We start from the raw sequence: 27,382 nt of genomic DNA on the forward strand, positions 1-27,382 counted from the left end.
GCAGCTTAGTATACATTTTTTGCAAAAAACGTATCAACCAAATACCCTGTTTTTTACATCTTTTACTAGCACTTGCGGATTACTGCAACATTTTTTTCAAACTGAGTGTTTTTGGTTTTACTATTCTCTTTTGTGTCTTCAAGTATACTAGTGAGTATACATCCGGATACAAATCAAAGTACTCATCCAGCCAAAGCATGCCGTCCGCCTTTCCAAAGTACTGCCTCAATGCGTTTCGCCTCTCCGGCTCATCAGGAGGCGCGATTTAAGAACATGTGTCCCGATGGTGTCAGATAGCTATGAACTTTGATACACTACCTCTGATTTAAAAAGGCCGCCCGGGCTCTATGTCCGTCTTCATTTCCGGTTCAGCCAGAGGTCCGCCTCTGCGACCTTGCGTAGATACAGCATACTGCGCAGAATCACCATGGGATGCACTCATGATCTCGCGTTACCCAACCGTGTATTGCGCATGTTCCTTCCAGATCACACCTACCCTTTCGATTCAGGTGTGTGAAGACGTCACTGGGCCTATTGCGCTTGCATCTAGATGGGACGCATCGATTGCGTTCTACCTGATAAACACCAACTAGATGCTTCTGCGCAGACTCCTGGTTGTGCATCGCAAATGTTAGCCATCCAGTGCCTGCCGGCAGCATAACGGTGAATGTAAATTGTTGCCGCTTATGATATAGATATGCATATCTTATTCTTTCGAAATGCACCATTCTGAATACCGCTTAATGTCAAAAGATCATACCTATACGTGGCCCTATCTCTTACCCATGATCTAACGGTAGGAGTACAACATATATAAGATTAGCCCGTTTCTTTAACATAGAAGACCCATAAGTCAGAGGATTTCTATTGTATGTTATATTTATCATACTAATCTATGTATCACCCTAACAAAGGATGAATTTTAGAGTAAAAGCATAGCCAGAATTTCTTCATGGAGACATACATCAAGTCCCTCCCAACTAACAGGAAATGGGGAACACTCTAATGACCAGAAAAAGCAATCACTTTACATAAAGCCCCCACGCTACAGGAAACAAGCAAAGGACAATTGTTCATTCAGCCCCTTAGGGGTCATTGCGTCCATTCTAAAGGTCCATTCACATTCTCTCAGTAAGATTTTTTTATCCATATTACCCCCTCTAGGGTTGGGTTTTATCACCTCAATGGCCATAAATCTGACATTCATCATATCACCCAGATGTTGAAGTCTCATGTGTCTCGCTAGAGTGGTGTCCCTGTTATTTCTGATGTCCCCCATATGTTCACCTACCCTCCTATGCAGCTCCCTCTTAGTTTTGCCAATATAGTCCTTTAGACAGGGGCAGGTGGCCATGTATACCACCCCTGAGGACCTGCAGTTAGAAAAATCCCTCTGATAGAAGACCTTTCCTGTGGAGGAGCTCACAAAGGCCTTATTGGGTTTCATCTATTTACACATCTGACAGTCTCCACAACGAAAGAAGCCACAGGGTTTTTTATCAAGCCACGTGCCCCCACCTCTTGGTCTACTGTAGTGGCTATGAACCAATACATCTTTTAGTGACTTTCCTCTTCTATAGGTGATATCTGGGTGAGGACCTAACAGATCCCTGAGGTCCGGATCCATTTTAAGGATTTCCCAGTGTCTATTTATGATTTCCCTCACTTTATGATGTTGATGATCATAGGTCCCTACGATCCTGATCACATCCTTTGTTCTTTCCCGTGAGATGTCATGCTTGTGTAGTAGCTGTTGTCTACTTTTATTAGTTGCACCCTGATAAGCTGTTTCCAAAAAATGCCTAGGGTAGCCTTTTTCCATAACATAACATAAGGAATGACAAGGTGTTGTCCTAGTAGTAAGACAACTGTTTTAAGAAGTTACAATTTTTGGTTAAATATTTCCAACATTCTGAACATGAAAAACGCTTCTTTGATGTTTATTAAAGAGTTGAATTCCATGTAAAACATTTCCCACATTAGGAACAGGAAAAAGGCTTCTCCGCTGTGTGAATTCTTTGGTGTCTAACAAGATCTGATTTCCGATTAAAATATTTTCCACATTCTGAACATGAAAAAGGCTTCTCCCCTGTATGGATTCTCTGGTGGCTATCAAGATGCACTTTCCAGTTAAAGCATTTCCCACATTGTGAACAGGAAAAAGGCTTCTCCCCTTTGTGGATTCTCTGGTGGCTATCAAGATTCGCTTTCTGATTAAAACATTTCCCACATTTCTGAACATGATAAAGGCTTCTCACCTGTTTGAGTTCTCTGGTGCTTAACCAAATCTGATTTCTGGTTAAAACATTTCCCACATTCTGAACATGAAAAAGGCTTCTCACCTGTGTGAGTTCTCTGGTGCTTAACCAATTCTGATTTCTGGTTAAAACATTTCCCACATTCTGAACATGAGAATGGCTTCTCCCCTGTGTGGATTCTCTGGTGGCTATCAAGACGCGCTTTCCAGTTAAAACATTTCCCACATTCTGAACAGGAAAAAGGCTTCTCCCCTGTGTGGATTTTCTGGTGGCTATCAAGATGCGCTTTCTGATTAAAACATTTCCCACATTCTGAACATAAAAAAGGCTTCTCCCCTGTGTGAGTTCTCTGGTGCTTAACCAAATCTGATTTCTGGTTAAAATATTTCCCACATTCTGAACATGAAAAAGGCTTCTCCCCTGTGTGGATTCTCTGGTGGCTGTCAAGATGCGCTTTCCAGTTAAAACATTTCCCACATTCTGAACAGGAAAAAGGCTTCTCCCCTGTGTGGATTCTCTGGTGGATATCAAGATGCGCTTTCTGATTAAAACATTTCCCACATTCTGAACATGAAAAAGACTTCTCAACTGTGTGACTTTTCTGGTGACGAACAAGATTTGATTTGTGTGTAAAACATTTCTCACATTCTGAACATGAAAAAGGCTTCTCACCTGTGTGAGTTCTCTGGTGCTTAACCAAATCTGATTTCTGGTTAAAACATTTCCCACATTCTGAACATGAAAAAGGCTTCTCACCTGTGTGAGTTCTCTGGTGCTTAACCAAATCTGATTTCTGGTTAAAACATTTCCCACATTCTGAACATGAAAAAGGCTTCTCACCTGTGTGAGTTCTCTGGTGCTTAACCAAATCTGATTTCTGGTTAAAACATTTCCCACATTCTGAACATGAAAAAGGCTTCTCACCTGTGTGAGTTCTCTGGTGCTTAACCAAATCTGATTTCTGGTTAAAACATTTCCCACATTCTGAACAGGAAAAAGGCTTCTCTCCTGTGTGTAATCTCTGGTGGCTATCAAGATGCGCTTTCCGATTAAAAGATTTCTCACATTCTGAAAATGAAAAAGACTGCTCACCTGTGTGAGTTCTCTGGTGCTCAACAAAATTTGAATTGTGTGTAAAATATTTACCACATTCTGAACATGAAAAAGGCTTCTCCCCTATGTGAGTTCTTTGGTGTATAACAAGATTCCACTTCTGGTTAAAACATCTCCCACACTTGGAACAAAAAAATCTATTCTCTGCTGTGTGAATATTTTGACGCTTAAGAAAAGATTCTTTGAGGGGAAAATGATTTCCATATTCTAAAAGTGAAAATGGCTTCTTTACTTCAGGACCAATTTGTTTTTTAATGCTTATTTTGTGACTTTGATTTTCCTTAGTAGTCGGTAATGAATCAGAAGACAGGACCTGTTTCAAAAGATCAGACGATAGATCTTTGCTGTGAAGGGATGATGGTATATCTGGAATAATGGCATTCACTTCAATTGTATACTGTGGGATCTCAAGATTATCTGATTTAAAAACTGAAGATGTCAGCTGCCCCACTGATTGCCTGGTGCAGTCATCTGTTAAAAATAAAACCAATTAGTTTTCATAAAAAAATCCTTGAATTTTACATATTTTAATATTTGTACGTAAACTGTCCACAACATGACAAGTTATGTTGAATATGTAATTATTCACTAAGACAATGACAGCTCACAGTCTAATAGAAAACCTCATAGGATGAACCAGTAGAGTGTGGTGTTCAACTGTTTGTCCATTCTGCCTCCGAAATATAGAGTAAAAAGTCACCAAACAATGTTATGTTGAGGAAAATTATACCAATAAACCTTCTACTCATCTCCCAAAAAAACAAGTCCCCACTCAGGTCCATCATCTGTCAGTGAAAGACAGGTTTCTACATTAGAAGTGGCTCAAAGGCTCTTGAAAAGCACCATGGCTTCCATACACCAATCCAGCAATATCCGCTCTCCCAAAGTCAAATTTTCCCCTCGCTTCTTAGCCTTGCAGTGTGCCCAAACCACATTTAACATCCATGTATAAAGCACGTGTAAAGCGCCATGGAATAAATGTTGCTACAAAAATGAATAATGATAATAAATAATAATGTATTTGGCATTACTATAGTGATAAGGACCCACTTAATTTACAATGTTTGTGTCTCCTGGACCACAATCTGAGTGTTGGGTAATAAAATGGCATATTTGCAATTTTCACTCTCCAACATCCACTGCGTGCTAATTTCTAGAAAGTGGCTCTGGGGTGAACATAGTCACTACTACAATACATTAATCCCCTGAGGGTTATAATTTCCAAAATGAAGTCAATTTATGGGGATTTCTACTGCACTGGTTTTCTGCCATTTTCTCACATTAGGGCTTCTGCATATGGTATGTCCTATCTCCTCTGGGATCTGCTCCTGTGATGTTTGGTTCTGTTACCAGGCACGACCTTATTCATTCTACAGGCAGCACTGGTAATGGAGGAGACATCGAAACCAGAAGCTCAGGGCGACACAGGCTCTGCCCTGCCACTGAGATTAGGGTGCCTGGGATTTGTAGTACCATCCAGTCTGGCAGTATGGATATGTGTTGTCCAGCTCCCTGAGTCAAAGGATTTGAGCAGTAACTACTGTAGTCAAAAACTGTGACCTAAGATAATAACACATCTACTTAAATGATCAAACTCAACAGTCTTCATCTACTATATAATTGTCTAAGGGTCACTTCGGTCTGTCTGTCCCGGAAATCCTGCGTCGCTGATTGGTCGCTGCCTGGTGGCCGCAACCAATCAGTTATGGGCACAGTCCGGACGAGAATTAGTCCCTCTCTTCTCCCCAGCCGTCAGTACCGGCTCCATACTACCCCCACAGACAGCGCTCACACAGGGTTAATGGCAGCGTAACACTGCGTTATGCCGTTGGCTGTGCTATATTTCTCTGCTGTATCTGTGCATCATGAATCGTGGTATGTGTTAAAGAGGGGGGTCCACTTAGTCTTCTTTCACCCGGGGCCCTCAAAAACCTGGAGCCGGCCCTGGCATCACTGATTGGTCACGCCCGGCCGCGAACAATCAGCGACAGGTGCAGTCCGCCCGCGAATTGCCGCGGAATTTGAACCACGCTTCGCTAATTGGTCACGGCCGGCCCGCTGAATCCTGTGTATAAATTGCATTATTCTGAAAACTTCATAAACTACATACATATTCTAGAATACCCGATGCGTTAGAATCGGGCCACCAGCTAGTCAGTAATAAATGAGTAACTAGTGGTGAAACCTCACTGGTGTAATTAGAGTATGGGGCTCAGTGGCTCTTTCAAGCTAAACTATTATAAGGACCAATGGTAGATGTCAGATCAGTTTCAAGAAGAAATATTAGACATTCAAATACTTTTTTTATAACAGTTTAGAGCGGATGTGTCAAAGTTTGGATGGAGGAGAATGTTGAGGTCTAGAGGCAAAGTGGTGAACACCCGATTGTGATACGACCAGGCTATGCAACCGATAAAGCAGCCATAGCCGGTGACTAAGAAGAATCTGTGACTTCTCTACATTTATAATAATTTATAATAATAATAATTTAATAATAATTTTTATTTATATAGCGCCAACATATTCCGCAGCGCTTTACAAATTATAGAGGGGACTTGTACAGACAATAGACATTACAGCATAACAGAAATACAGTTCAAAACAGATACCAGGAGGAATGAGGGCCCTGCTCGCAAGCTTACAAGCTATGAGGAAAAGGGGAGACACGAGAGGTGGATGGTGACAAATGCTATAGTTATTCGGACCAGCCATAGTGTAAGGCTCGGGTGTTCATGTAAAGCTGCATGAACCATTTAGTGGATACTACTCACCTGGGTAGCCATATGTAGAAATCTCCTCTTTACACCACTCATCCCCCCTCACATATGTCTCTGTAGTATTAATATGGGTCAGATCTTCACCCTGAAGCAAGTATTGTAAAAGTCACAGACAGATGAATAGAAAAGATAGTCACATCTATGATCAGCTCTAATCCTGCCATCAGTTCCGCCATCAGAGCATTATAGCCCTTACTGGCGAATAGGGCCTGGCGAGCAGAGGGGACCCGCAGCAGGCCGCCTCTCCTCTACGGGCCCCAGCGGCTCAACTGATCATGCATCGTCAGACGCACGGCAAGTTAAAATCTGTTGCCTTGCGGGAGATCACAAGCTGGCAGCTGATGTCAGAGGGCACATTGCCGGCGTATAATCACACTCACATATGATGGTACACGCCTCAGATGTATCAGGTGGAGGACACCGCTGGACCTCAGCCAGGTCAGGATAAACTTTTTTTTTGTTAAGCTGCAGTATTACGCTACATTATACTAGTATGGGGGTGTACTATATTATTATGGGGCTGCATTATACTACTATGGGGCTGGATTATACTATAAAGTGCATCATACCACTATGGGAGGGCATTATACTATGAGGTGCATTACACTACTATGGAGGTGCATTGTACTACTATGGGGGTGCATTATACTACTATGGGGGTGCATCATACTATTATGGGGGTACATTATACCACTATGGGGGTGCATTATACTATGAGGTGCATTATAGTACTATAGAGGTGCATTATACTCCTAAGGGGATGCGTTATTCAACTATATATGACTATGGGATGCATTATACAGATACAGATGCAGAGTTTATCTATGAGTGGGCAATGGGACTGTGGAAGGTTCGAGAGTTGGAGGCGGAGCTGGGGGGGGGGTGTAGCCTGGGCAGAGTCCCAAGTGGGCCCGAAAGTTTTGCCAGTATGGGACACCAAAATTCCTGGTGGCAGCCCTGCCTGCCATCTGCACTGTTCTCATTACACAAGTATAAAACATATAATACTGGTGAATAAAACAAGACTGAGCACAAGACCTTCACAGCAGTCTACTCATCATAGGGGAGATCTCATGACACCTTCTTTCCATCTACCTGATGATCCTGAGGAACATTGGGATCTTCTAGTTTATAGTCCTGTGGAAGAAGAGGACGGGGACATCTCTCTGGTGTTGTCCTCCTACTGGATAGAACTGGAGGAAACACATACAGGGACTGAATTAATTCTTTACATACAGATAATTATAGGCCGTATGTATTTAGTCCTGTCTATTACCTGGTGATGTGAGGGGCTGGGGAAACTCCATCATGACTTCCTTTTATACATCTTTGTGTCCTGCTAAATACTCCCACTCCTCCATGGAGAAATAGACGGCGACATCCTGACACCTTATAGGAACCTGACACACACAATGATACAGTCATCCCCCGAAACCTTCACAGCGTTACTGTATAATTTCCCAGCATTCCCAGCAGTGTCACCTCTCCAGACAGCAGCTCAATCATATTGTAGGTGAGTTCTAGGATCTTCTGGTCATTGATGTCCTCATGTATCAGGTGAGGTGGAGGCCCCGTGATTGGGCTCAGGGGTCTTCCCAATCCCTCAGACACAGGGTCCTGACAGCGATCACTAGAGGTCTTGTTCACTACTGTGTAATCCTGGTTATGGAGAGACACATTAATAAATCTCACTACAAACATTTCCAGACTCCTCACCTCTCCACTTCTGTCCATCTGTTATTCTCATAGATAAGAATGATGTCATGTGACGTCATCAGAATCTCTCACCTCTCCAGTAAGCCGGAAGAGGATCTCTAGGGTGAGGTGTAATATCCTCTCCGCCATCTTGTCTCTGTCCATATCCATCTTTGATGGGTAAATCAGGAAAATGCTCTTATATAGAAGATCTTCACTGAGAGGATCCGATATTGTAGAGACCTGAATGAGAAAATAAGCCAATGTAACATCATAAAAATGCCGTGTAATAATACAATTAATGGAGATAAGGGAAGCATATGAGATTGATTATTTTACAGTATTTAGTGTTCTTCTTTACATCTACTAATAAAACCAATATACACTGCTCAAAAAAATAAAGGGAACACTAAAATACGATATCCTAGATATCACAGAATTAAATATTTCAGTTGCAAATTTTTATTCATTGCATAGTGGAATGTGTTCAGAACAATAAAACATAATTATCAATGTAAATCAAAATAGATATCCCATGGAGGTCTGGATTTGGAATGATACTCAAAATCAAAGTGGAAAATCAAATTACAGGCTGATCCAACTTCAGTGGAAATGCCTCAAGACAAGGAAATGATGTTCAGATGTGTGTGTATGACCTCCCTACAAGCATGGGCAAACTGCTGATGAGGCGGCGAATGGTCTCCTGAGGGATCTCCTCCCAGACCTGGACTAAAGCATCTGCCAACTCCTGAACAGTCTGTTGTGCAACGTGACGTTGATGGATCATGCGAGACATGATGTCCCAGATGTGTTCAATCGGATTCAGGTCTGGGGAACAGCAGGCCAGTCCATAGCTTCAATGCCTTCATCTTGCAAGAACTGCTGACACACTCCAGCCACATGAGGTCTGGCAATGTCCTGCATTAAGAGGAACCCAGGGCCAACTGCACCAGCATATGGTCTCACAAGGGGTCTCAGGATCTCATCTCGGAAGCTAATGACAGTCAGGCTACCTCTGGCAAGCACATGGAGGGCTATGTGGCCCTCCAAAGAAATGCCACCCCACACCATTACTGACCCCTTGCCAAACTGGTCATGCTGAAGGATGTTGCAGGCAGCAGATCGCTCTCCACGGCGTCTTTAGACTCCGTCACATGTGCTCAGTGTGAACCTGCTTTCATCTGTGAAGAGCACAGGGCGCAAGTGGCGAATTTGCAAATCCTGGTGTTCTGTGGCAAACGCCAATCTTCCTGCACGGTGTTGGGCTGTAAGCACAACCCATGATGAAATCACAGCTAGAATAAGATTGTTCCTGTGCAGAAAAATTGAACAAAGAAATTCACCGTGTAAATACTGTACTTAAAAAATTACCTTTATTACATCTTAACGCAGTAAGGTGATAACAAGGACCACTACCACGATTTAAAAGATATCAGGAGGTGCCTGTACCTATCACTAAACTGAACTGTTCCTACCTACCAGCGGAGGTTGGCACCCTACACCTGTGCAATGGCGCCCCCGATCACTGTCGTCTGTCCTTCCTACCCCTATCCAGCCCTGTGGGATGGGGAAAGGAATAGGAGGAGAGATATTGAAATGAGAGTTTGTTTGGACAGTATACCACAATTATAGTGATTGAAGAAATTGCTAAGATCGGCACAATAGCAACATGGATCAACATGCACCGTATCATGCAGCACACTATGAAGGGGTATCGTTTCCTTATGTGCTTGAACTCTGAACCCTGCTATTGTGCCGGTCATAGCAATTTCTTCAGCAGCTAAGTCTCTTTATACTAGTTGATAGTTTGAACCTTGAAAGGGGAAATGCGTTGAGTGTGTTTCAGAGCTCTTAGGTTTTTTTTTTTGTTTTTTTTTATAAGTTCTTGATTTGATGGCATATACCTGTTCTTTAACATGCAGCTGAGCCAAATATAAAAACCCGCTCTAAATAGTAAATCAAACCCCCCTTTATCACCACCTAAGGCTGGTTTCTCACTTGCGTTCCCCTGATGTGCGGCGGGCTGCGGACTTCCTCCGTGAAGCCCCGCCCTCGGCCACACCTCCCCGCATGCGACCTGCGTACCTATATTTAACAATAGGTAAGCAGGTCGTGTGGCTGTATGCGGATGGTGCCGCATGCGTCGTTTTGACGATGCGGGGACCAGCAGAGACGCAGCCATGTAGCATTTTTTTTTGCCGCATCGTCAAAACGCATGCGGCACCATCCGCATACAGCCGCACGACCTGCGTACCTAATGTTAAATATAGGTATGCCGGTCGCATGCGGGCCACATACAGATGTAGGTGGAGATAACAGCGGAGGTGCGGCCGATTGCGTGGGCTCCACAGAGGAAGTCCGCAGCCCGCCGCACATCAGGGGAACGCAAGTGAGAAACCGGCCTTAGTTAGGGAAAAATAATAAAATAACATTTTTTTTTATTTATTTTCCCATTAGAGTTAGGGCTAAAGTAAGGGTTGGGGCTAAAGTTAGGGTTGGGATTACATTTATGGTTGGGATTAGGGGTGTGTCAGGGTTAGGTGTGCTTAGGATTATTGTTGAGATTAGGGTTAGGGGTGTGGTTAGAGTTGGGATTAGGGTTAGGGGTGTGTTGGGGTTAAGGATGTGTTGGGGTTAGGGTTGGGATTAGGGTTAGGGGTGTGTTCGGGTTAGGGTTGGAGCTAGAATTGGGAGGTTTCCACTGTTTAGACGCATCAGGGGCTCTCCAAATGCAACATGGCATCCGATCTCAATTCCAGCCAATTCTGCGTTGAAAAAGTAAAACAGTGCTCCTTCCCTTCCGAGCTCTCTTGTACGCCCAAACAGGGGTTTATCCCAACATATAGGGTAGCAGCATATTCAGGACAAATTGGACAACAACTATTGGGTCCATTTTCTCGTTACCCTTAGGAAAATAAAAATTGGGGGGCTAAAAATTATTTTTGTGGGAAAAAAGATTTTTTATTTTCACGGCTCTGCATTATACACAGTAGTGGAAAACTTGGGATTCAAAGTTCTCACAACACATCTAGATAAGTTCCTTTGGGGGTCTAGTTTCCAATATGGGGTCACTTGTGGAGGGTTTCTACTGTTTAGGTACATCAGGGGCTCTGCAAACGCAACGTGATGCCTGCAGACCATGCCATCAAAGTCTGCATTCCAAACAGCGCTCCTTCCGAGCTCTGCCATGCGCCCAACAGTAGTTTACCCCCACACATGGGGTATCAGCGTACTCAGAACAAATTGTTCAACAACTTTTGGGGTCCAATTTTTGCTGGTACCCTTGGTAAAATGAAACAAATTGGATCTGAAGTACCGTATATACTCGAGTATAAGCCGACCCGAGTATAAGCCGACCCCCCTAATTTTGCTCAGCACCGTTCATACTGCCCCATAGCTGTGCCATATAGTGCTCTGCACCGTTCATACTGCCCCATAGCTGTGCCATATAGTGCTCTGCACCGTTCATACTGCCCCATAGCTGCCATATAGTGCTCTGCACCATTCATATTTCCCCATAGCTGTGCCCCATATAGTGCTCTGCGCCGTTCATACTGCCCCATAGCTGTGCCATATATGCTCTGCACCATTCATACTGCCCCATAGCTGTGCCATATAGTGCTCTGCAGCGTTCATACTGTACCATAGCTGTGCCATATAGTGCTCTGCACCGTTCATTATTGCCCCATAGCTGTGCTATATAGTGCTCTGCACCGTTCATTATTTCCCCATAGCTGTGCCATATAGTGCTCTGCACCGTTCATACTGCCCCATAGCTGTGCCATATAGTGCTCTGCACCGTTCATACTGCCCCATAGCTGTGCCATATAGTGCTCTGCACCGTTCATACTGCCCCATAGCTGCCATATAGTGCTCTGCACCGTTCATATTTCCCCATAGCTGTGCCCCATATAGTGCTCTGCACCATTCATACTGCCCCATAGCTGTGCCATGTAGTGCTCTGCACCGTTCATACTGCCCCATAGCTGTGCCATATAGTGCTCTGCACCGTTCATACTGCCCCATAGCTGCCATATAGTGCTCTGCACCGTTCATATTTCCCCATAGCTGTGCCCCATATAGTGCTCTGCACCGTTCATACTGCCCCATAGCTGTGCCATATATGCTCTGCACCGTTCATACTGCCCCATAGGTGTGCCATATAGTGCTCTGCAGCGTTCATACTGTCCCATAGCTATGCCATATAGTGCTCTGCACCGTTCATTATTGCCCCATAGCTGTGCTATATAGTGCTCTGCACCGTTCATTATTTCCCCATAGCTGTGCCATATAGTGCTCTGCACCGTTCATACTGCCCCATAGCTGTGCCATATAGTGCTCTGCACCGTTCATACTGCCCCTTAGCTGCCATATAGTGCTCTGCACCGTTCATATTTCCCCATAGCTGTGCCCCATATAGTGCTCTGCACCGTTCATACTGCCCCATAGCTGTGCCATATAGTGCTTGCACCGTTCATACTGCCCCATAGACGCCATATAGTGCTCTGCACCGTTCATATTGCCCCATAGCTGTGCACCATATAGTGCTCTGCACCGTTCATACTGCCCCATAGCTGTGCCATATAGTGCTCTGCACCGTTCATACTGCCCCATAGCTGTGCAATATAGTGCTCTGCACCGTTCATACTGCCCCATAGCTGTGCCATATATGCTCTGCACCGTTCATACTGCCCCATAGATGCTCCACATAAATCTGTGCCATTGCTGCTGCTGCAATAAAAAAAAAATGCCATACTCACCTCACTTGCTTGCAGCTCCCAGCGTCCGGTCCCGGCGTCTCTGCGCACTGACTGATCAGGCAGAGGGCGCCGCGCACACTATATGCGTCATCGCGCCCTCTGACCTGAACAGTCAGAGCGGAGCGACGCCGGGAAGATGGAGCAGCGCCCAGCGGCTGGAACGGGGACAGGTAAATATGACATACTTACCTGGTCCCGGCGTCCGGCTCCTTCCCCCGTACAGCTGGTCTTCGGTGCCGCAGCCTCTTCCTCTATCAGCGGTCACCGGCACCGCTGATTAGAGAAATAGAATAGGCGGCTCCACCCCTATGGGAGGTGGAGCCGCCTATTCATTTCTCTAATAAGCGGTCCCACGTGACCGCTGAAGAGGGGAAGAGCTGCAGCACAGAAGACCGTGGGACAGGCGGGGAGCGTCAGGATCGCTGGAAGCAGGTAAGTATGCCTCAGCGACCTCACCCCCTCACCCGCTGTCCCTGCCGCCCACCTTGACTCGAGTATAAGCCGAGAGGGGCACTTTCAGCCCAAAAATTTGGGCTGAAAATCTCGGCTTATACTCGAGTATATACGGTAAATTTTTTGTGAAAAAAAGTGAAATGTTGATTTTATTTTTTTAAACATTCCAAAAATTCCTGTGAAACGCCTGAAGGGTTAATAAACTTGAATGTGGTTTTGAGCATCTTGAGGGGTGCAGTTTTTTAGAATGGTGTCACACTTGGGTATTTTCTATTACGTAGAGCCATCAAAGTGACTTCAAATGTAATGTGGTCCCTAAAAAAAATGGTGTTGTAAAAATGAGAAATTGCTGGTCAACTTTTTTTTTTTTTTTTTTTTTTTTTCGTATTTTTATTAAACTTTTAAACATAACAACAAACTTTATGCATTAGTTTTGTATTGAGATATGTTTCAAACATAGATACATATACGGGATCATGGGGGAAGGGGGAGAAAGGGGGAGGAAAGATAAAAGAAAATAACTTTAATGCAGACAGATTTATTATTGCTTGTAAAGATTTAACTCCTAGTCTGTCTTGTTGTCACCAGCTTCTTTTCAATATTAAACTATATACATACTGGAATGCGTCAACATTCTATAACTCTACAATCAACAGTTAACTTTGATATACAGTGTTCCAAATATTCCACTTCTTTTCGTATTTATGCATACAATCGTTTACTATAGCAAATTTTAGATCAAGCGCGTTATGTGTTTGTAACCTGTCCACAACGTCAGGGAGCCTTGGGGGATCAAGTCTCTTCCAGAATGCTGCAATTAGGTTTTTTGCAATTAACAGGATGTGGATGATGACATGTCTTGTGGAAGGGTGGATGTCCTCCAAATTTAATGAGAACAATAAATTTAGCGAAGAGAGAGTAAAGTCTCTGCCAATAAGTTTGCTACTGTATTCTGAAATCTCTCTCCACAGATCCTCAAGTTTCGGGCACGACCAGAAGACATGCATCATGTCCCCTTTTCCTCCACATTTTCTCCAACATAATGGGGACTCATCCACCCTAAAATGTGCAACTCTGGAAGGTGTGAGATACCACCTGGTTAGGATTTTGAGATAGGATTCATGCAGAGGAATCGAAATTGTTGACGCATAGGTATATTTAATGGCCATTTCCCACTTTTTCCTAGATGCCCTAAACTGTAATTCCTTCTCCCATTTTTGTATGTAGCTATTCTTCCCAAACTCACTGTCCTTACTAAAAAACCTATATATGAACCCTGTGCTCCAGAAAATCTTATGTGTAGTATTTCTGAGGAGGAGGGGGGAAACCTCTGATTTAATGGCAACTCTACCCAAGAATTTTTTTAATAAATCCTTTATGATGAAGAACTGCATGATTTCCTCCGATGGTATGTTAAATTTTTTCTTTATTTCTGAAAAGGACCTGATTTTATTATCACAGACCAGATCACCCAACTTGTCTATGCCAACCTTTATCCAATTTTCTGGGAAAGTGGTCCCTAAAGCATTAGCTATTAATGCCAATGGTAGTTTGTCTCCAGGGTTACCCTCTGTTTTGTCCTTTTGGTTGGTCAGGGACCCCCAAGCACACAGTATTGCCGATAAGATAGGATGTTTTGATTTATGATTATTTAGGTTAAATATATGTTCGAGGAAGATTCTCTTTATGGACTTAGTATCATGGATCTGTGCCTCCAAATCCATCCATGCAGGTGTTATACCCTCCATCAACCAAAGCTGGCTCTGTTTGATCAAATTTGTTAAATAATAGGCATGTATGCTCGGGACTCCCATTCCCCCATTGGACTTACTTTTGTGCATAATTTCCCTGGAGACTCTGGCCCTCTTTCCCTTCCAGATGTATTCAAAGAGTTTTTTATTGCAGTCTCTAAAAAATGTTGCTGGAAAGATCAAGGGTAAAGTTCTGTACAAATACAACAGCTTAGGTAGAATTATTGTTTTGATTGCCATTACTTTTCCAAACCAAGTTAAGCCCACGTTCTCCCATGCCAGTAGGTCTTTTGTAATAGTGGATAACAGTGATCTGCAATTCGCGCTGACAGTGTCTGCAATGTTCCTCCTAAATATAACCCCCAAGTAACCGATTTCCTCCCTCTCCCAGCAGAATTCCGATTCCTTCTTAACAGACTCTATCAAGTCGTCAGTCATGTGGAATTGCAAAATTTTAGATTTATGGTTATTGACTTTGAAGTCAGAGATCAGGGAAAACTCTCTGAGAGTTTCTATTAAGGCTCTGATAGAATTAACTGGGTCCGTGAGGGACAATAACATGTCGTCCGCAAACAAACTAACCTTGAACTGTCTGAGTGTGGATTCTATTCCCATGATATTAATATTTTGTCTTATTGCCTCTGCCAAAGGCTCAATTGCCAGGGCAAAGAGCAGGGGGGACAACGGGCATCCCTGTCTCATTCCGTTTCCTATTCTAAAAGGCTTGGAGAGGCTATTGTTAACGTGGATTTTAGCACTTGGGCTGGAGTAGAGGGAAAAGACCGAATTCACCCATGAATCATCGAAACCAAATCTCAAAAGGACTTTTTTTAGGTAGGACCAGTTAATTCGGTCAAAAGCTTTCTCAGCGTCCAAGGCTACCAATATTGACGGGGTATGAGTAGAATTAATTTTATGGATAATATTTATAAGCCTTCTAGTCCCATCTGATGTTTGTCTGTCTTTTATGAAACCTGTTTGATCACTATTGATTAATTTGGGGAGAATATCTCTCAATCTTGTGGCCATGATTTTAGAATAGATCTTGATATCCGTGTTGATGAGAGATATTGGTCTGAAATTTCTAACCTCCTCCGTATCATTCTGAGATTTCGGAATCATTATAAGAGTTGCCTCTAGCATCTCCTCTGGAAACTGACCTGACCGCGAAGCTCGATCAAAGACTTTAGTTAAGCATGGGACAAGAGCTTCCGTAAATTTCTGATAATACTCATTAATCAGACCATCCGGACCTGGGGATTTCTGGGATTTTAATGATTTGATTGTTTCCCTAATCTCTGATTCATTAAAGGGTTGGTTTAGAATGAGCAAGTCTGTTTTGTCAATCTGAGGGAGATTTAATCTGTTCAGGAATTTCATTGTTTGTTGGGATTTTGTTGGAAAATCTGATTTAATATTGTACAATTCCCTATAGAAGTTAGCAAACTCCTCCGCAATATCCTGTGGATGGTGTTTTATGTCCCCATTAGTAGTTCTGATTTTGAGCACCCTGTTTTTTATTCTTTCTTTCTTCATTTTTGCCATCATGAATTTAGTGGGCCTATTCGTTTCGGCATAAGTTTTAAATTTAAATTTATTTGAAATTTTTTTAAAATCTTCCATGATCACCCCATTCAAATCCTGTTTTAATCTAAGGGTTTCAGTGTATATCTGTTGGGAGTTGGGATCTTTTTTATTGAGAAGGGCTTCATTTGTCCTGATCTGTGTCTGAATGGCTTTAATCCTTTCCCTCCTCTTTGAGTTGTTTTGTGCTGTCAATTGGATCATCCTTCCCCTCACCACCGCCTTGTGGGCACACCATATTGTGAAAGGACTCATTCCTTCGGTTTCGTTTTCCTTAAAATATAAATTCAGAGAGGACTCAATCTCTTTCCTGCACTCTGGCGTGTTCAACAAGTAATTGCTGCACTTCCAAAGAGCGCTATTTTTGAAATTAGGTCCGATCACAACTTCCGTTATGATGGGAGAATGATCTGAGAACGTTTTGTCTATAATGACTGATTTTTTTATGTTGGTGAGGGAGAAGATGTCTGTGAGAAAAAGGTCTATTCTAGATGAAGTTTTGTGAACAGAGGAGAAATGTGTGTATTCTTTTGATGATGCATTCAGACATCTAAATGTGTCATATAGTTCATTGTTCAATAGCCAATTTCCTAGGTCTCCAGAGAGGTGTCTAGTCGATGATGAGGAGTCTATTTTACCATCAGGCACCATATTGAAGTCTCCCAATATGTATAATTTCCCTTTTCTATGCTTTTGGATTTTTTTGGCAATCTTATTAAGGAAGTTCATTTGCTTTTTATTAGGGCCGTATATATTGACAATCGTGCACAGGGTTGAATTTAACTCGCAGACCAAAATGTGATATCTACCCCCTGGGTCAATGTGTTCCTCAATGAGTTTGAAAGGGACTGTGTTTTTTATTAAGGTGATTACCCCTGCTTTTTTCTTTGTGGCTGACGACCTGAACGAGTGTGAAAAGTCTCTGCTGGAAAGGTGTGGATAGTTACCGTTCTGAAATTTCGTCTCCTGTATACAGGCGACATCAACCTGAAGCTGTTTCAATTCCCTCAAAAGCGTATATCTCTTCCAGGGACTGTTAAGCCCCCTGACGTTGTAGGACGCGAACCTGATCATTACCATGTGGAAGCGTAAAATGTATCGGAACACTAAAAATCAAAACAGAGAAGTTAGTGAACAAGAAATTGAACAAGATAATAAAAAACAATCAACTGTAAACGAAAATTGAACAAAATAATACAATGCAAACAACTGCAATCTATTACTTCTAACTGTTCAGTTTCAGATCTAGATCCAAATGGGAATCTTGACCTATGGGGAAAGTTCGTGTGAGTGTCAACTCTCCCACCTCCCCCCCCTCTTGAATGAGGACTAAATTTATTCAACAGCCTTCTTCTTTAGAAAATAAAGTCCCGATGAAGAAGAGGAAAAAAGAAACATACTGCCTGACATGAACGCAAATTTTCAAACCTTAGATGTAAAGAATGACCTTCCCTCCTCAACAGAATTAAGCACTATGAGTTTTTCTTTATGATAAAACAGGAGCTTAGTCGGAAAACCCCACTTGTATCTGATGTGTTTCTCCCTTAGGATATCCGTGATAGGTTTGAAGGACCTGCGCAGGTCCAATGTGTGCTTGGATAAATCCGTGTAGATTTTAAGCTGATGATAGGGGTCTGGTAGTGCGCCATTGTCTCTGACGTAGTTCTGAATTTTTTCTTTGGTACTAAAGAAGTGAAGTCTCATAATTGTATCCCTAGGCTTATCGGCATGAATTCTCTTTGGCTTAGGGAGCCTGTGAATCCTGTCAATACATAGATCCATGTTGGTAGCATTTGGGAGAGTCTTCTTGAAGATAGTCTTAACAAAGTCAGTTAAATCCTCCTGCTTGACTTCCTCAGGGATACCCCTTATCTTAATGTTGTTACGGCGGCTTCTGTCCTCTATATCCGCCACTTTGGATCTGAGCTCATTGATTTCCTGCTTAAGAATGGTGTTCTGAGAGACTAGAGCGTCAGTCTTTTGCGTTAGTTCTTCAATCTTTTTTTCATTTATCTCTAGTTTTTGTACTATGCCTGCACATACTTCCTCAATTTTGGTATTATATTTTGTAAATCCCTCCTCCATTTTGGTATCTATCAGAGTAATAACCTTCTGAAAAAATTCCTCCTCAGGGGTCTTTTTTACTCTTATTTGTTCTAGATCGGAGCGCTCTCTTTTGAGTTTAGGATCAAATTCTTCGGTTGATCTATGCTCTGGGGCGCCCCTTTTAGCAGAAACGGATGAGTCCATTGCTGGTTCCTCTGATGAGTCTTTTTCAGTTAATGTGAGAGGATTTTTGTTTTTTGTGTCAGGGTTAGTTTTTCCACTAGAACGTTGTGCAGGGGTAACCCTTTGGGGAAGTATTATTGATGGTTTGTTAACTTTGGCTGTGTTCCCCTTTTGAGGTGATGTGGATTTAACAGGACTCAATAGATTAGGGATATCTACATATGATTTAGATGTTGCTTTCCTGAATGAGCTCATTGGTACACACTGTTGGAAAGTCGTTTTATTTAGGAATTTATGGGAGTATCTAAACAGACACTTAATACTTGACTCTGAATGGGTTAACAAGTGAACTATAAATAGGACTCTGCTGTAGTTCTGCTTAATCTGTTTGTAGGGAGTACTGACTCTCAACAGTTAGCCGGTAGCCTTTAATGGGTTAATAACCTGTGTGATTAATCCACTTATATATCTGAAAGTGGTTCTGCAGGGTTGATGCTCTATGATCAGGGTTAATCTCCTGCCTCCAGTATCTCTGTGGTGAGCTTCACTGCCAAGCACCCCAAGTCATTCCATAGACGCCTTTAAATAAAATGCTAATTCCACCATTCACAACGCATATCCCCCACACGGAAGTAATAATATGTAGCAATGACTCCTGCTGTAATTGTTAGCGTTGTAAGTTTATATGGGAGGTAAGGGGGAGATCTCCTTGTTTTGCTCGTTTAGTGTCTATGGGGGACTTTAAGTTTGGCTTACCTCTAAGCCTATTGCGTCATTGGGACGGTCTGGATCCTTCTGTCAGCAGATTATCTTCTGCTATTCCTTGCCGGCGCTGCTGCGTTGTTGTACAGAGGCTGCTCCTCCAGCCCCTGCTGTCCCCAGTGCTGTCAATAAGCCCGTTGGTTTCAGCGTCGCTGCGCTCCGGTCCACTGTTCCTCCTCACTTGCCGCTTGTCAGCTGCTCTTCTCCCCCCTCTCAGCGACGAAAAGGGAGAGTTATCAGTGGCTCCGCCGCAGAGCCCGAGCGACGGGGGGGATCCGCACCCGACCCTCTTCAAAGGGTGTGTGCGGGAAAGAATATCCTCACCCCCAACCACCGGCACCTCAGCGGCCGGTTCAGTAGCAGCCGCTCTGCCCCGGTGCTGCAGCCGCGAGCGCAGCGATATCCTCCGCGGCCGCACCTGCTTCCCCAGGCGCCACCGCAAGCCGGCGATTCCCGCCGATGACGTGTGCTCCGGGGGGTGCCGCTCCTAATTGAACGGTGGCTTCGGGGCTCCGACTCACCCCGTCCGCTGTCCAGTCTCGCTTCCTCCTCTCCCCCGGCGTCACCACAGGGAGCTCTCGCAGCCGCAGCCCCACGCTCCGAGCACCGCTGTGTTGTTAGTGGAGGCTGCGCGGATCTCCTGATGTTGCTGTATCTTCCTCCTTCTCCTCGGACCCCGCCGATAAGGGGTACTATGTATTGGGGATGGCCGCACTGCTTGTCCTTTTAGTGAAGGAGGGGACGCTGATTCCAAGATGGCGGGTCCCGCTCTCCTCCCCGCATGCAGAGAGGTTCTCCTGGATATCTCAGGCTATATCTCTGTCAGAGACCTGGTTGTGGTCTTAAAATGAAGCCTGTTCCAAAGGCTGTCTGTGGTTTGTAAAAAAGTCAGTTTTTTGCCTCAAAATAAGCTTTTAGCCGCTTAATAAAGGGAGACAGTGGGAGAGCTCACAGCTCCAGCACCCTCACATGTCTAGAGCCAAGCCACGCCCCCGCTGGTCAACTTTTAACCCTTATAACTCCCTAACAAAAAAATACATTTTGGTTCCAAAATTGTGCTGATGTAAAGTAGACATGTGGGAAATGTTACTTATTTTGTGTGAGACAAATCTCTGTGATTTAAGGGCATGAAAATTCAAAGTTGGAAAATTGTGAAATTTTCAACATTTTCCATTTTTTTCACAGATAAATGCAAGAAATGTTGAGGAAATTTTACCACTAACATGAAGTACAATATGTCACGAGAAAACACTGTCAGAATCACCGGGATCCGTTAAAGCGTTCCAGAGTAATAACCTCATAAATGGACAGTGGTCAGAATTGTAAAAATTGGCCCGGTCATTAACATGCAAACCACCCTTGGGGTTAGGGGGTGAATGCCCTAGGATCGTGCAATATTTATGCAGGCTCTATGATATTTATATATGATATTGGCTGTTTAGTTCATACTTAGACAGTGTAACTATTTGCCCTGTAAGAGGAAGTGGAACTATATTGATCATTTATTAGTTTGAGCTCACTTGTATGTTAATTTTGGATAGTAAACTGTTGAGTCTAACATATCATTGCCATCATTGTTAGACTTCACCCCTTCACTGCCCCTCATATGGAAATTTCCTTATGGTCTTAGGGTTAAGAGGGACAACCGTCTCGAGCGGGGGAATGAAACAAAATCGTAAATATCATATAGGGTGCCAACCTCCGCTGATAGGCAGGAGATAGATAAGGGTAAGGCCCCTTCAATTCATTTTGGCCCCTCACCAAGTCTATATTATCTTTTACAACCTCCTTTATCTTGGGTACTTGAAAATCTAAATATCTATTCACTCACGTGGTTTACTACCCAACATTAAAATTTTGGTAATGATAAAAAAAAGTAATACATCAACCCCCCACTATAACTGTGGTATACTGTCCAAACAAACTCATTTCATTATCTCTCCTCTTATTTCTTTCCTCATCCCACAGGGCTGGATAGGGGTAGGAAGGACAGTCGATGGTGAGTGGGGGCGCCATTGTACAAGTGTAGGATGCCAACCTCCACTGGTAGGTAGGAACAGTTCAGTTTAGTGGGTACAGGCGCCTCCTGGTATCTTTTAAATGGTAGTAGTGGTCCTTAATATCACCTTACTGCTTTAAGACGTAATTAAAGGTAATTTTTTTTACTACAGTTTTTATATGGTGAATTTTTTTCTGTGAGCACAACCCTCATCTGTGGACATCGGGCACTCAGACCATCCTCATGGAGTCGGTTTATAACCGTTTGTGCAGACACATGCACATTTGTGGCCTGCTGGAGGTCATTTTGCAGGGCTCCTCCTGTTCCTCCTTGCACAAAGGCTGAGCCCCTTCCACATCTGGTATACTGGCCTGTCTCCTGGTAGAGCCTCCAGCCTCTGGACACTCCGCTGAGAGACACAACAAACCTTCTTGCCACAGCTCACATTGATGTGCAATCCTGGATGAGCTGCACTACCTGAGCCACTTGTGTTGGGTTGTAGAGTCCGTCTCTTGCTACCACGAGTGTGAAAGCACAACCAACATTCAAAAGTGACCAAAACATCAGCCAGATAGCATTGGTACTGAGATGTGGTCTGTGGTCCCCACCTGCAGAACCACTCCTTTTTGGAGTGTATCTTGATAATTGCCAATAATTTCCAGCTGTTGTCTATTCCATTTGCACAACAGCATGTGAAATTGGTTGTAAAACAATGTTGCTTCCTAAGTGGACAGTTTGATTTCACAGAAGTTTGATTTACTTGGAGTTATATTCTGTTTAAGTGTTCCCTTTATTTTTTTGAGCAGTGTATTTTAGGCCGCAGACAACAAGCAGCTTCTTCCTCGGAGTCGGCAGCTGAATACGTTTCTCATAGACTCATCTTCCATAACGCTAATTCTCGTCTCATTTACCGACACTGGAATCGGCATTAGCAATACTGCAGGAGATATTCATTACGTGACATGAGAAATAACTACTTCTTGATGAGAACGACATCATCTTCTACTATGGCTCTAGAAACATATTTGTCCAGAGTCCGTCACTGACTCCATCACCACCTGCCGTCTATATGATTCCCGTCTTCGCCGCACTGTAATCTTCTATCACATTAGATCTTATGTCGGAGTCACACACAGGAGTTTGAGGCTTTTATAATTGTCATGCTTCTACAGTGCAATATAACGCAACCTCCACCAGAGGGAGCTTGAGAGGGAAGTGAGACTGCGTACACAGAGAAGCACTGCAGAGCAGCAGCATAGGCACCACCAAGTGCCAAGAGAGTGGTCCAACAAGCCGAGTCAAAAAACAACAATAGGCAGAAGTACTAAAGAGATCAGCAATACACGTGGTCAGGAACAAACCAGGAGGTTCAGAAGCGGATAAAACAAAGTCAGGAGGCAGAAGAGAATCTGAATACAAGCCAAGTCAGAAACCAGAGAATCAAAACCGAAACGCTGGAGAAAGGGCAGACAGAGGGAGTCAACAGAGACGGGGCAAGTCAGGGATCACAGCAGGACAAAACAAGAGCTAGCAGAGTCAGGTTCACACGCCAAAGCCAGAACTATAGCTGACACTACCAGCAGGATGCATGGGAGCTAAATAGCAAACCTGAACCCAGAATGAGGCAGAGCAAAATTAACTTGACATGATCCCACCCAGAAAAAGGGCAGACAGGATTAAACCCTGGAAAGGATCATGACAAAAAGCTTTTTTGTTTGCACAAACACAGTGGACAGAAATTATCTGATCCCAAAGTCTCCATGTACAGTGTTTTATGGGATTTATTTCTGGCCTTAGGCTTTCCTATATTACAGGAAAAACACCAGGAAAAAAAAACAGATACTAAAAATTATTGTTTTTGACACGTTAAACATTTCTTTTACTCATTTGTGCCCCAGAACATAGATTTACACTGCAGGGATGGCACACGGGCGGCTACAACAAAGCCCTGGCAGTTTAACCCCTTAACGACCGCCGATACGCCTTTTAACGGCGGCCGCTAAGGGTACTTAAACCACAGCGCCGTTAATTAACGGCGCTGTGGAAAAAGTGTATAGCGCCCCCCAGAGGCCGAATTTCTCCGGGGTCTCGGCTGCCGGGGGTAGCCGAGACCCCAGAGAACATGATTCGGCGGGTTTTTTACCCACCCCGCATTTGCGATCGCCGGTAATTAACCGTTTACCGGCGATCGCAAAAAAAAAAAAAAAACGCGATTTGCGTTGTGTTTCTCTCCCCTCTAATGTGATCGGACATTAGAGGGGAGAGAAATAGGGTCCCCCGAGCCCCCCACGGTACCTAATGTACCGGTGAAGGTGCCCCCCCGGTCCCCGACCCTCCTCCTTCCTGTGCGGGCTCCAAAATGGCGGGCGCAAGTGCAGATGCGCCCGCCAAAACCTAGCTTCCCCCAGTGTATTGGGGTCAGTTTTTACCGACCCCTGGAGCGATCGCAATCCAGGGGGTCTTTACAGACCCCCGGGGTTGCGATCGCTGCAAATAGTTTGTGAAAAAAAAAAATGCTTTGCATTTCTCTCCCCTCTGATGTGATCGCACATCAGAAGGGAGAGAAATAGAGCCCCCGAGCCCCCCACCATACCGCCTGCTCCTGTCCCCGGTCCCCGGTCCTCAGTCCGTGGTCCCCGGTCCTCAGCCCATGGCTCCTGGCCCCCCTTCTTCTTCTCTGCTGGAAGAAAATGGCGGGCGCATGTGCAGTGCGCCTGCCATGATCTGCCAGCAGAGACCCAGCAACCTATGAGAATTTTCTCATTGGCTGCTGGGTTTTGATTACTGTAATATGTCCAATTACAGTGATCAAAACCCCAAATGTTTGATAAACATGGCAGCACTTGGGCTGTACCTTTCTCTTCTCTCCTTGTAGTTGTTCTAGGAGAGAAGAGAGAGAGACTACAGTTCAAGTGCTGCCCTGTCAGTTACAAATAACATATCATCTGCCTCCGCCAGCATCCAATTTACCCACCCCCGTTCTCCGTAATCCCTGCATCATCAGCAGAGGATTATAAAAAAAAAAAAGAAAAAAAAAATTATAATTTTTAAAAAAAAAAATTTGTTAGGGTTAGGGTTAGGGGAGGAATTAGATAAAATGGCCCACAGAACTTTTAGCGCGGAGCAAGCTTACAGCCTGCTTTGCTCCGGCAGCTCCGGCAGCGAAACAGATAATGCCCCTGAAGTTGAGCAGTTTTCAGACAGTGATGACGACTCTTCCTCCACGGGATCCCCCAGCCCGGTGGTAGCGGAGTCGGTCGTCACTGCTGAAGCTTCAGAGGCAGGACCAAGTACCGCAGTCCCCCCACTGCTGTGGTATAATGACACCTCATTTTCCCCTCAAATTCCCCCTTTTTCTGCAGTCCCTGGAATAAAAGTAGATGTCGCCAATTTTACCCCCATTGATTTTTTTGAAATTTTCATTAGCCCCGAAGTCCTGCAATTAATCGTCCACCAAACAAATCTATATGCCCGGCAATATATTTCCCAAAAACCCACTGCCTTTCATTCCCGTTCCTGGATCCCCACAAATGTCCCTGAAATAAAAAAATTCTTAGGCCTCACCCTGAATATGGGTATAGTAAAAAAAAACACTCTCCGCTCTTACTGGGCAACAAAAGCTGTCCACTGCACCCCTGTATTTGCAGCCATCATGTCCCGAGCCCGTTACGAAGCCCTGATGAGATTCCTCCACTTCAGTGACAATTCCCAAGCTCTCCCAAGAGCTGACCCCAACTACGATCGGCTAAATAAATTAAGACCCCTAATTTCCCTCCTAAAAACTTCCTTTCTAAATTCCTATACCCCAGAGCAAAATATGGCAGTCGACGAGTCCTTGATGAGCTACAAGGGCCGTCTGTTATTCCGCCAATTTATTCCCTCCAAGAGAGCCAAATACGGCGTAAAATTATATAAAGCTTGCGAGAGCTCATCAGGGTACACGTCCACCTTCCTAATTTATGAAGGTAGGGACCGCCAAATAAACCCCCCAAACTGCCCCCAGGCAATTGGTATCCCAGGCAAAATTGTCTGGGAGCTAATGACGCCCTTTCTCAATCAAGGGTACCACGTGTACACAGATAACTATTACACTAGCATCCCCCTATACAAATCCCTCCATGCTGCAAATACAGGGGCCTGTGGGACAGTGAGGAAAAACAGAGTGGGGTTTCCGTCACAGTTGGTGTCCAGACTTTTGGAGAGGGGGGCGTCATTTTCACTTGCAAGCGACCAACTTCTTGCAGTGAAGTGGAAAGACAGGAAGGACGTCTATATGCTTTCCACACTGCATACGGACACCACTGTGACGGTCAGAGAGAGGGGTGCCACCAGGGACAAAGAAAAACCAGTCTGCGTCACAGACTATAACAGACATATGGGTGGCGTAGACCTGTCAGACCAGGTTCTGCAACCATACCTGGTCAAGAGGAAGACCAGGGCGTGGTATAAAAAGGTGGGAATCTATCTAATTCAGACTGCCACCTACAACAGCTTTGTCCTATATAAAAAATCTCAAGGACCGCTAACTTTTCTGCACTTTCAGGAAAAAGTAGTAGAGAGCCTCATATTTGAGTCCATGGCACCGGGGGAAGCCTTCGACTCTGAGGATTCCCGGAGACTGTCAGAACGCCATTTTCCTCACCCTGTCCCTGTCACTCCCACCCAAAGGTATCCTCAAAAAAGGTGCCGAGTTTGCAGAAAGCATGGCAGGCGGAGTGATTCCCGATTTTATTGCCCCACATGCCCATCCCAACCAGGCCTTTGTATCTCCCCCTGTTTTGAGACCTACCACACCACCTACAATTATTAGTTTGCTTTTTTTCAATAATTTTTATTTTCTGCTTAGTGGCCCCAGTAGTACAATTTGGAACAATTGATAAATAATATTTTAAATTAGTAGATCCCATTTTACCCCATTTCACAATTAATTCCAGAACTTGATCAATCCCATACCAAACTACTATCCCAACAAATTCTCGTCCACGTACCCACGTCTGTACGCTCTAGAGTGTGTGCCCCACAAATGTTCTTGCAAAGTCAGGTCATCTGAAAATTTTACGACTCGATCAATCCCATACCAAACTACTATCCCAACAAATTCTCATCCACGTACCCACGTCTGTACGCTCTAGAGTGTGTGCCCCACAAATGTTCTTGTAAAGTCAGGTCATCTGAAAATTTTACGACTCGATCAATCCCATACCAAACTACTATCCCAACAAATTCCCATCCACGTACCCACGTCTGTACGCTCTAGAGTGTGTGCCCCACAAATGTTCTTGCAAAGTCAGGTCATCTGAAAATTTTACGACTCGATCAATCCCATACCAAACTACTATCCCAACAAATTCTCATCCACGCACCCACGTCTGTACGCTCTAGAGTGTGGACCCCACAAATGTTCTTGCAAAGTCAGGTCATCTGAAAATTCTACGACTCGATCAATCCCATACCAAACTACTATTCCAACAAATTCTCGTCCACGTACCTATGTCAATAAGCGTTAGAATGTGGACCCCAGAAATGATCTTGAAAAGTGAAATCATCTGAAAATGAATTCTAGGACTTGATTACTCACAAACATTTTTGACCATTTATCTAACTTTGACTGCTTTATGACTCTTGCTACACAAAACTTTGGTTTCCATTTATATTACTTATATTTATGTTGATGATACGGGCATGATCATTTTATTGTAGGATTTCTAAAAAAATTAGGAAGTTCCGTACTTATACACTATGGGCTTTACTTTATGATTCTTGCCGAACCTCTGGTACCAGACAATACTTTCTATAGAGAACTGCTTGTTTTGTGCATATAGCGGTTCTGACCTTGGCGGGTGGGAGCTTGCTATGGTGTACCACGTCTATTGGCACATTCGTCTCTCATATAGGGATTGATGGAGCTAAAAGGACGTTGTACGACCAGTCTCTGAAAGTGTCTGCCATTCTAGCCCTGATGGTGTTCTTTCATCTTTGGAACAAACTCCGCTTTGCCACA

The 27,382-nt window shown here is 43.9% G+C and overlaps 1 pseudogene; it reads right to left on the reverse strand.

Moving 5' to 3' along the window:
* Positions 1-1,936: 1,936 nt before the first annotated feature.
* Positions 1,937-16,352, reverse strand: LOC138666466 (zinc finger protein 665-like; annotated as a pseudogene).
* Between the last annotated feature and the right edge of the window lie 11,030 nt (positions 16,353-27,382).

Source organism: Ranitomeya imitator, chromosome 2 (genome assembly GCF_032444005.1).
Source record: "Ranitomeya imitator isolate aRanImi1 chromosome 2, aRanImi1.pri, whole genome shotgun sequence".
NCBI classification, from domain to species: domain Eukaryota; kingdom Metazoa; phylum Chordata; class Amphibia; order Anura; family Dendrobatidae; genus Ranitomeya; species Ranitomeya imitator.